Here is an 11,549-nt window from a genome sequence, read left to right on the forward strand (position 1 = left end):
CAGCACAGTGTGCACAATGTAACAGATATTGGCAGGCACTTGTCAGCGCAGGGAAACTCAGTGGGGATGTAAAAAGAGGAGGGGGAGGAGTGTGTGTGTGTGTGTGTGTGTGTGTGTGTGTGTGGTTGTTTATGCTACTTTCCTTCTTCCCCCCTGTGTCAGATAAGAAGTGAAGTTACTGGTGGGAGGTTGATGAGGACAAGACATCCCAATCCATCTCCTGAGTGTCATCTCTATTCGCAGCGATGACAGCAGGAGATAGGAGATGTGACACTTAGCCGGCCTTTTGCGTTTTCTCTAAACACACGGCAGCAGCAGCAGAGCAGCGCTCCCGTCCTCTGGTGACAGTCCGATGAGGGTGCACGGTAAATAGGAATCACATTAGTTATCACGGTGCAGATTGAGAGTTAATGCATTGTGGGAATTCCCGGTATTTTCTTTAAACAGAGGGATAGATGGGTAAATCTGTAGGAGGAGACAGACTCCATCTCTATCTCCTCTCTGGTTCAATGAGTAATACTCCTGCGGCTTCCTGAGAGGACCACAGAGCCATTCGCAATAATAAACAATCAGCCATGAGTCAGATACTTTCACTGGAGCGGAGCACAAGTCTCATTTTCTCTCTCTTCCTCTACCTTCCTCTCCATACGTACACATGCAACGCAACCACACATGCTCTCTGTTGCAGGCAAACATGCATTCAGTCTGTCTTTTCTTGTGTTACACTCACAAACACGCATGCTCGTACATAACCAGCAGCAGATGACTGCTCAAACCTTCGACCAGTTTGAGCCCTCATCACCACAATCTCATTACTGACTCTCCTAGCAAGAATCCAGTGGGTGTTTTCGCTGCGTCTGCACTAGAGGATGGAAATTAGAGAGACCCGGTAGCCCACTGCTCACCATTCAAGACGCCTCACATCTGTGGCTGGTTATTGCCAGAAACTTCATATCTCCATGCAGCTGGTAATGGAGGGAGGAAGTTCAGTGGGAGATGGAGATGATATGGAGAATGAAGAAGTTGATACTGAGATAGTGTAGATGAAGAGCAATGTGAGTAGAATGGATGGACTGTAGCGGGGAGGTACAATGCAGACCAGTGTGCTGATGGCTGGGCTGTCGGAGTGCATATTTGTGGAGTGTGTGGAGTATTAATAGACTTCCTGCAGATTTGTTTGGAAGTTTTTGTGTGCATTGTGTGAGTCAGATGTTGTATACCGGTATTCCTTATGTGTCTATGTATGTGTCCATGTGTGTTTTCATCTGCAGCAAATTAGTCAGACCTCATTGTGACCTCTAAACGCCCCAGCCTCTGTTCAAGATTTCAGCCGTGTGACCTTATGTACAAAAAATGGAGTGGGATGGAAAACTGAAAGAAGGGATGACAGGGGACGGACAGTGTGATAGTTTGAGTGAGACGGGGACAGATAAGAAAGTGGAGAGAGACTCAGACAGAGGAAGTGTGGGAGTGCGGAGCAGTTGTGGCTCAGGTATTTCACTCTAATGAGAAACCAAAGACGTTTAGGGGTTGTGTGTGTGTGTGTTGGGGGTTAGTGATGACAGTGGTGGGCCTAGATGCTGTAAACACAGATACTCTGTCAAGACATCCTCCTTTAAACAAACACACACTTCCTGTTGTCAGTACATGCGACTGTAGTCACTGCTTGTAATTGAGGTCTGCTGACAGTTCGGGTAACACAAATAAACTACGCACACGCATCTGTCCACACAAACAGTTAAAAAATATGGCTTCTCAGATGTGTAACACAGCACTTTTTTTTTTCATTCAGCCCTGTGGTCTGCCTTCAAGTTGCATTTCCATTTGATTTTTTAGATTGCGACGACGAACAAAAGGCTGGAGAGTGGGCAGCAGACAAATGCAAAACCGGAGTTTTAACACATCAGTTCATTATAATGCACATTAGCAGAGTGAGTCACCAACACATCCCCCAAAATAGCTTGAAAGAGGATCAGAGGACTATAACAGATATACAGTAAAACACTCAATATGCCATTGATTTTTCTTCACTCTCTAACACAGAACAACTGCTTTTGTCATTGTCACCGACACACTGAAACTTACACTATCAATCACGGAAAGTGGAGCGCAAAGTTTTGCAAATGACTCATGATGCGCTGAATCATTCAAAATTTGACAGCGATGTCATGTCTGCAGATGTGCCTTGGAAATTGCATGGATTTTTCTTCTTTTTTTGGCAGAAGCGATTTTACTGTCAGCAAAAGAACCTTTTGTGAGTAAAATTTACAAGTTTCTCATGAGACAGCAACCTTTGAAACCCACAAACTTATGTTGAGAGATACAGAGTCTTAAGACACTATTCAACCCTGTCTCCTAGAAATTACATTTGTATGTTACTAAACTACCTTCTAATTACGCTGTTTTGGCAACGTATTCGCCTCCTGGATTATGTTCAGACACAATGTTTCTGTCAAGTAATGAAACACTACATTCATAGGCCTTGCAAGGAGGTGGTTGTCGAGGATGGCGGGCCTACAAAGTGCAGAACCTTGACACCAGAACCCCGAGTTTGCATCCAGACTCCTGTCTTCAGTTTAGACAGGAAATGCACTCTGGTTCAAGTTAGGGAAAGATCGTGATTTCAGTTAAATGTCAAAAAAAAAAGATGCTGGATTGCATGATTGCCTATTTTAGAGGAAAACAAAACACCTTTTCATTGAACATTTAGCTAATATGGTCAATTACAACATTTTTACAACCGCAACATTACCTCATTATGTTAATACAGAACTTAATACGCTTGGCATTTCTTTTCCTCAAAACCTATTTTCTGCTTTGAATTAATCATACATAAACAGAATATCTAGGGGACAGAGCTGAACCATTTCAACTCAACAGAACACGTCCCGCTCACAGTGCACAGTCCTTATTCAGTCTTTTGTCTGTCCCTCCTCCTGTGTTTATGGGTGTTGATGTGAATGCTTGAGACACGGCCTCGAAACAATTCATCAGCAAAATGGCCTTGTGAGTTTGTATATCCACGCAAGCCATAACTGTTTAAATGACACATCCTTTAGCATCGTACACACGAAGCTTGTCGCACAAACACATCAACATCCCACACACACCCTTTTGTGCCCTTTGACAGCAGATGTCACTCAAAAGTGCCCAGCGCTGACAGAAACTGGAAAACACACAAATAGGTCACGTTTACATACACTAGCTGTATGGTAAAGGAAGGACTATTTGGCGCTATTGTCCTGCTTTAAGATATAAATGTTTATTTTTCAAACCACATTCATGGATTCAGTGGTTTATACCTATACTTTCTCTTAGGATCTGTTAATTAGAGCTGGATATTTAAGTAGAATTACTAAAAATCTATGTTAATACCATAAAACCAGTGTGACCACAGGAGATATTTAGAACAGTGACATTTTTTAACATGTCACTTGCACACAAAGAGGCCTATTGTAATTATCCAAAACCTATTATTTAGCTTCAAGTGAAAGACTTTGCAAAATTCCAAACATCTATCCCTTCAAAAGAATAACTACTACTACTAACTACTAACAGCCAAGATAGGAAACCAAACACAGCCTGAGGACAAGGGGAAAGGGGAGAGCAGGTCTTAAAATAGAGGCTAAACCTGTGTTTCCTCATTTCTTACACATCTGCTAACAGTCAGCTTGTCTTGTCTGCTGCTTACTGCTAATTTACCCCCGCATGACTCATGTAGAACTGGAGACACACATGGGAGGGAGGGTGGTCGGCAAAATTAAAGAACAGAGGAGAAAAAAAAGCAGCTCTGGGGCGGCAGGTACATTTCATCCCACATGTGTCTGTGTCAGACCTCATATGTGTAATTAACATGTTGATGGTGAACATGGCGCGAGGCAAGCGGGGCAGCGTGCAGCCTGGGTCTTCAGAGCCCACCTGAGTGATTCACCAGACATGCACACAGGTAACTTGAAGCATGAAAACACATAAATATGTTCTGTGGGGTCTTTAGAAGCCAGCTGCAAAAGTTTTACCACTCCACTTTCTCTTAGTGGAGCAAAGATGCCAGTGCCACAACACGATAACAACCATGTGACCTTTTGCCCCCCCCATCCAACCTATGCTGCTGCAGCAGAGAGGCAAGGGGCCCAGCCAACCCAGGTGGTATGCAACCAAACTGGGTGGAACTATGGCCTAACCCTGCAGGCGTTGAGAGACAAGCAATAGACACCCTGCATACCACATCTACCGGGTCATCAAAGAGCAAGGGAACACGTAGGTGTATTATGCCCAGAGGGAAGTCAGGTGCAACACAACTGGCACACACCCAACCCTTTTTTAACCATCCCTGTGACATTTTCAGCGAGCACCACCCTGGAAAGAAGGCTGGCATTTCCAAGAGTCTAAACTTGGGCATTGTTTGGCAGGCCTTGCAGGCTGTGTAGCTGTTGAACACCAGTCTCTGCATGGTCTGCGCCAGGACACTGATGAGGCTCCTGAAGCGGTGACTTCATCCCTGGAGGACTCTGAGCAGTGGGCAGATCATTGCTTAAGAGGAAAGAGACAGTGTCATGGAAATCCTTTCTATCCTGTATGATTGACCAGCTCATTTATGCAAATCACAAGCACGCATTCACTTACCGGAGATTGGAGGTGTGTATAACCTTTAGAGTCCAGCAGTGGGCGGAGCCTGTGTGAGGTAGACCTAACAAGAACAGGTTTGGCCCAAGTATCTCTTGTTTTTATTAAGGCATACTTAATGGTCCCTTTATTATTCAATAAAACGTTATTTGTTTTGCACATAAGCAGCAAAGTGCTTTACAGATGACTGACAAGCTTATATTTATGTTAATAAATACATTTTTAATGCTATATGACTCAGTAATAATACATTAACAGCAGCATTTTAGTTTCCAGGTGTCAAAAATCCCTTTGATTTGTGAATATCCTACTCCAGTACAACTTTAATATTGGAGCCTGCAATATAACTTTATGAAATATTATAGCAATACCAAGACATCTACCAGATGCACTAGGTTAAAGGTGGAACATTCATTTGCCCGAGAGGATGAATCTTTGGTGATGCTTTGACTTTTAATCCAGCACCATCACGGTGCTCAGAGGTAGAGCGAGCCACCCACTAATTAGAAGATCTGTGGTTCGATCCCTGGCTCCTCCCGTCCGCATGTTGAAGGATCCTTGGGTAAGATTCTGAACCCCAAATTGCTCCTGATGGCTGTTCCATCAGTGTGAAAGCGAGTGTGAATGGTTACTGCGTAGCAGGTGGCACCATGTGTGGTAGCTTCGGCCACCAGTGTTTGAATGGATGAATGTGGCCGGTAGTGTAAAAGTGCTTTGAGCGATCGGAAGGCTAGAAAAGCGCTCTACAAGTGCAGTCCATTTTCCATCACCAGGTCACTGTTTCAATTGTGGTCAATTTGTCCAGTACTTCAGTTTATGACCAAAACCTTCAAATATAATGACATTCCCATCAGTGTTTGTTGTGCTTTGTGTTAAGTGCTAGCTGACAAAAATTAGCATGTTAGCATGGATGTATTAAGGAAAAGTAAAGCCTCACAGGTTTAATAGTATAGCTGTAGACTCTTAAGACTCTTAAGTCCTTTGAACACTAAGTCCATATTTTTTCGTAGACGTATTTGTACTCAATCATCCGATAAAAATCCATCCGCACAGAAACCTTGCACACGGAGTCTGACGCATTTTATTGTTCAATGAAATAATACTGCGCAGCTGCTTAATTGCACTCTGCTCATTGTGTATTTCTGGATAATGTTACATTCTCTTTGTCATGGAAGATTTCAAGAAGGACATTGCTTATATATATTTTTACTTGTAGAACTTGCTGACTCGCTGTCCACTTCTGCCCCGTTCCTCTCTCATATTGCGGATGCATATATCGTGCAGGTTATGCCACAATTTCTTGACTGCTTCTTGGTCAAATAACTCTCTAAAGGCTGTCGCTGGATGCAAAAAACGCAAAACTTAACAATATGGGCATTGTGAAAATATACCTTTGTTGACACTTTTGACCAATAACAATGGATTACTTTGAAGTTTATATGTTTTTATGACATATAAAAACATCATTGCTGTAGATGTACAGTGTGTGCTATCCTGGTTTACATTATTTTTAGAATCTGAGAAGTGCATTGGGTCCAGTACTTATCCTGATACTATAGGTTTGTGTTGTACTGAATGGAACATAAACTATCTGAAGCACTATTGTTATCCATGGAATGTGACACATTAAATAAAGTATGCATCCTCAAGTGTGCGCACAATACAAACAACACAGTAACCCAGTTGTAAGAGCATTACTACATAGCGCTACTATGGTATGTTTAAAACACCTTACAGTTTGAATGTAATGTACACACAAAAAGTACTAATAAAGAGACTTAACAAAATACCTGACCCCATAGGGAGTGACATATACCCTCTAACCTTGGTGGATGTGCGTGCCCCCTGCAAATCTAACACCTCATGTTACCGGTTAATGTATGTTAGGCCCCACTCTAAACACAGAGAAAATCCACAAATCAATCTCCAATCTGCGCTGGAATGGAATGTGTCCCGTTGAGACTGTTCACCTGGACAGAGTTTTCCAGTGTTATGCCTGCCAATCACTTCGAGCGCGCACACTCAGACACACGCAAAGCATGCTTACAATCTGAGAGAAGAGGAAAAGAGAGGGAAAAAAAAGAAACCAAGGTAGTGAGAACAGACAAGTGTGTGGTCATGTTTATGGGTTTGGAAAAAGCCTGTGGCATTTCCTGATAATCCATGCCAAGTGTGTGTTTGGTGTTCTTTCCAACTTCAGTTTGTCTAACACCAGTCCTTCTCTCCCTCCCCATTTTGCAAATATATTTTAAGGTTTTCTTTGGCTTGCGTTGTTGCCAGATAATGTGGAGGTTTGTAAGAACAGGTGCCAAAAAGTTTGAACAATCGCAGGAAAATATCTGAAGCCTATTTAGGATCCTTTTCTATGATTAAGAACTTATTTGACACTATCTGTATTTTCCTTTTGCGACAAACAAAACCCATTTGGAGTTCCATAATAGTTAGTAAAAACATTAAGATTTATCTGCTGACACTGTTTGATCCAAGTCTGGGGAGAAAGAGTTTGTCTCATACAGGAAAACACCCAGCATAAGTCAGGTAGAAGTCACTGACAATACTGGAGGACTTCAATGCACAGTAAAGGATAAGTTTAGCTTTTTTATGGGATGTCAGGGCTGCAGAACCTGAGTGACCCTGATGCCCTTTCCCCGTTGTGTTTTATTGTGATGGAAAAACTGTGACCTTTCAGTTGCTGCTTACAGGAAGTGTACTCTTTTTCAGTATTAGAAAAAAACAAATGGTGCCAATTAAAAATTTCTCAGCTGATGTAAACCACATTATAGCTGCCAGATTGAGGGAAGTTTATTCTGACTTGGGTTGATTGCCCCGGGGGTGTCATGACCCAGAGCCTGCTGAGAGTGTTGAGACTAAATTTAATGCTAATGGTACAATCAGAGTGTCATTGAGCCGCAAAACGCTTCCAAAAATAGCATTCGCTGGTAGAACTCTACGCAAATGGATGTTGTATTACTATCAAATGAACTTTAGAGGGGCTTACTAATGACATGCTGATCCTTGGAGCTCCAGTCACGGGTCATGTTGTTGATGCAGCATCAATCTCATGTGTCACTTCCTGCAATTAGTGGAACAAACTCAAAAAGGCACTCTCCGACTTTAACGTAACCACCAGTGAGTCATGCAGTCTCAGCTCTGAAATGGCCCTTTCTTAAGGAACCAAACACTGCTGGTGTTCTGCAGAAATATCTGTGTTGAATCAGCGGGTAAAAAGGAAAAGCTGATGGGTAGAAAAACAGCAAAACTATTCTTGAGAAGAGGGTATTTGGTAATGAAGGGGGGAAAATGAAAGGAAAATACCCATTACTCAAATTAAAATATGTCTGTTGTATGAATCATTGTTCTGTTTGACATCATAACAATACCAGAACAATTGCATCAATATCTTTATGGAAAAGAACAAGTCAGAATGGAGTTTTCTGATCAGGGAAGATTTAAACAAATCCCCCAATTTGCCCCAGCTTTCGAAACCATTTATTTGAACAAGTGTGCATTATAATCATCTTTGAATTGTAAATCCACATGTGCACATATTTACTACACTGCAAGTACAGTGGGCCAAAGTTAAATCAGAAAATAAAGACTTTTACAGACAGATAAGGTCACTATTTTAATGCTCAACTCTATTTTCTCTCCAAACAAACAGTTAAAATACCACGGTAAAAATATGGACTTGTTTTGTGTTTGGCCAGCGGTCTAAGACTCATGCCATAACTGCGATCCCACGGTTTGATTCTGGCCTGCAATCTTTATTGCATTTCATCCCCATTTGCTCTCTTACCACGACTCTGGTCACATTAGACCATCAACCATCCAATAAAAGAAAAAATAAGAGGTAGAACAGAGAGAAAGGGAAGCTGCTGCATGTACAGAATTGACTCAGTTAAGCAGTGATTAGCACAGTCACTTTGATACCATATGTCAGCAGTGAAGTTGGGAAGTTGTCACAATGAAAAGGATCCATGCCCAGAGCCACAAATAAACAGACACAAGTTCTAAGAAATCAACAGCAAAAAACATCCGTTGATTCACTCTCTTATTGTGGGTTTTTGATTTGAATTTGAGTTACAAATTACAAATTGAAAAGAGATGTCGAGCTTGTCCCTGCCTTCCCTGCGTCTGTAACTTCTTAAGCCAGGCATGTTAAAGGCTACGACCTCGTCCCCACTTACAAGAGTATCCTGTTACAACCTCCCTTCTACATATCGCTGTATAGCACACATACAGAGACCTCCCAGTCCGACACATCTCCAAGAAAAACAAACGCCTTTATACTTCTCCGCTCCAAACTGCGGCCGTATTGATTCTTAGATTACCATCAGATAAACACAAATACCATCAAGTGAAGCGTTTGTAATTTACAACTACTTTGTAACGCTGGTGTTAGCATCTGGCTTTCTGCTGCAGCTCTAGGCAGGAGATGGCTGAGCTGTCTGTGTCAGTAATGTTGGCAGAGGCGTCATAAAATTAGAAACACAGATATAAGACCTCAGTCGGAGCTCATGGGGACACACTCTGCTATCCTGTGTCATTATGCATACAGTCAAGCTTTTCATTTGGAGGGAGCTTCTGTCGTCCTGTTCAGTGTGGTGTTCATGTGGAAATGCACGTGTGTGTGTGTCTGGGTTTGTACCGCTTTGTACTCGGGGATGGAGGAGGAAGAACTCAGTAAACAGGAAATAACTAGTTCATGCAATTTTTTTTCTTTTTTTTTTCCTTTTTTTTTTTTTCAAAAGAGCAATTAGGTAATTTCTGGGTCGGTCATTTCTACTTAAAATTGATGATCTCTACCAAGTGTGTTTTTATGCTGAAATAAACAACTTTATTAAGTAAGATCAAATCAATAAATACATTTTAATAATTTTTTATTATGTGAGGTTGAGCTTTTTTGATGCCGCAAACATGTCTACCAGTCCATTTAATTTAACTAGCCTTCAGTTGTTAGCACATTAAGTATATGAATACTTCACTTGTATTTTGGATTTCTATAAGAACATTGTTTTTCCATACTGTCTGCACTGAACACCTGTTATCGTGCTCTGTCTAAAATGCTCCAATTTAGCGACTATCTCTTTAAGCCTGATCTGCTTTGATTGGTCAGCACCTGCACTCTTAGTGTCTCTGCACCATCACTGCTGATGGGCAATGACTGTGAGCGACACTTAAATCTTCAGAACCAGACATGCTCCAACACGAACATCATTTGAAATCAAGGATTAACGATGAAGAACATCAGCAACCAAGATTACATGTTTCCCTGACATTAGCGTGTAGCTACATGTAGCATTGTATGTAACATAAACACTTGCAGTTGTATGCCCGGAACAGATGAACATATAAAAAAATATATCATAAGGGTTGCCTCTAGCTCACTGACAGAGTGTGTGCCCCATATAGGCTGAGTCCTTTGCAGTGGCCTGGGTTCGAGTCCAACCTGTGGCCTTTTACTGTGTGTCATCCCCCCGTCTCATGTTTCCTGTCTATCTTTAGCTATCGTCAAACTATCAATACTACCAAAAGCAAAAATGCCCCCCCCCCTTCCAAAAAATATATATGTAGACCCTTTTAGTGTAACAGTATGACATTTTTTTGGTGGGCAAGGCTTAGCTGGAGGCAAAACAACTCTCCACAGACATTAGTTAGCCGAATCTAACAAGTTCTGTCGGCTTTTTTTAGACAATGGAAGAAGATGATGCTAGTGGTGCATTCAGAAATACTCATTCTGAGTGCTGTAGCACACTCTGGCACAAACTTTTTTTAAATTCAGAGTGCTCTCAAAATGTACTGTTCAGTTTTCCAGAGCACCGCACTGTGGGCACTTTGTCTGAGGAGTGCCCACAGAGTTAGCATTATGGAGAAATCCAGTATTCCTCTCTATACCTCCCCAGTTTCTGATTAGGTGGACATGATAACCCTTAATACACATAACATTACAACAACCCTTTCCCTAACCTGGTATAGTGTGCTCTGCACACATTAGGATTTTTAATGATCGTCTCGGTGCAGTCCTTTCGTCTCATTTAACCAGAAATGTCTTTGTTTTTGTTGAGGGGCAGTCCTTCTCCTATTCTGGCATCCAATAACAAAACAAGATGCCATTTTAAGACTCCTGTGCAGCCTACAGCCATGTGGTGGTGAGTCAAGTTTTGCCTCCAGCTAATAAAATGACCTCATTGTGACATCGTCCTCAAAAGGGTCTATAAAAAAAAAAAAAGAATTTTGTCACAAGATGACATCAGCTCATCTCAAAAGTGCAAAAAAACAGTTGGAAATAGTATAGTAGAGCTTGAGGTATTCAATCACACAGACTTTTACACAAGTTTACCTAATTATTTGAAACTTTGGCCAAGTTTCATATGAGCAATTGACACTGTAACATTATATACATGACAGAAAATAATCAAAAGCGTAATAGGCCGTCTTTAACAGCCACTGAAAATCTTGTTTTTGCTGACTCTCACTGAAATAGCTGACACCGTATGTACACCATTACATCACTGTTTGTTGGCCGTAATTACAAGTGCAACATAGCACTGTTCTGACTACACCCAGCGACCAATCTCACCCATCAGTCACGCTCTGTCAGAGATAAAACAGACTTGAGACTTTCAACCAGAGAGGTCAGTGAAACATTGTTTTTCAGTCTGGTGTTTAATTATTCCTTTATCCTAGTTTCTTAAAATTATTTGACATTGCTAAGTTTAGAAATTATCTGCAGAGGGCGATTTGACAAAGCAGCAATCACCGACATGTGCCTCACACACAGACAGAGACAGTGAAACACAGATGCGGATGCGTTTCCCTTTTTCAGCAGCTGTCTCTTTTTCCAGGAAGTATGACATGTTTGGTCTTCTCCTCGCGGAGCCAAAGCACCCCGCCAGATGTGACAATAAAAAAAGAAGCACATCGGG

This window comes from Epinephelus fuscoguttatus, linkage group LG4, assembly GCF_011397635.1.
Source record: "Epinephelus fuscoguttatus linkage group LG4, E.fuscoguttatus.final_Chr_v1".
NCBI lineage: Eukaryota > Metazoa > Chordata > Actinopteri > Perciformes > Serranidae > Epinephelus > Epinephelus fuscoguttatus.